Below are 232 nucleotides of genomic sequence, written 5' to 3' on the forward strand. Positions count from 1 at the left end.
GGGCGGGGAGGAGAGTGGTACTGATGCTGCAGAAAAAGAGGGGGGGAGGGGCGAGTGATGCGGAGGGGAGATCATCAGTGCGCATGCGTGAACGAACACCCCCCCCCCCCCCAGACACTCCCTCCCCAGGCTGCTGGCCCCACAGCTCCAGTTTTACTCCATTGGTCCAACCTTTTACTCCTGGTGCCCCTGGGCCACGCGCACAAAATCATGTGGATGCTTGTCAGATGGC

Source organism: Dunckerocampus dactyliophorus, chromosome 18, assembly GCF_027744805.1.
Source record: "Dunckerocampus dactyliophorus isolate RoL2022-P2 chromosome 18, RoL_Ddac_1.1, whole genome shotgun sequence".
NCBI classification, from domain to species: Eukaryota; Metazoa; Chordata; class Actinopteri; order Syngnathiformes; family Syngnathidae; genus Dunckerocampus; species Dunckerocampus dactyliophorus.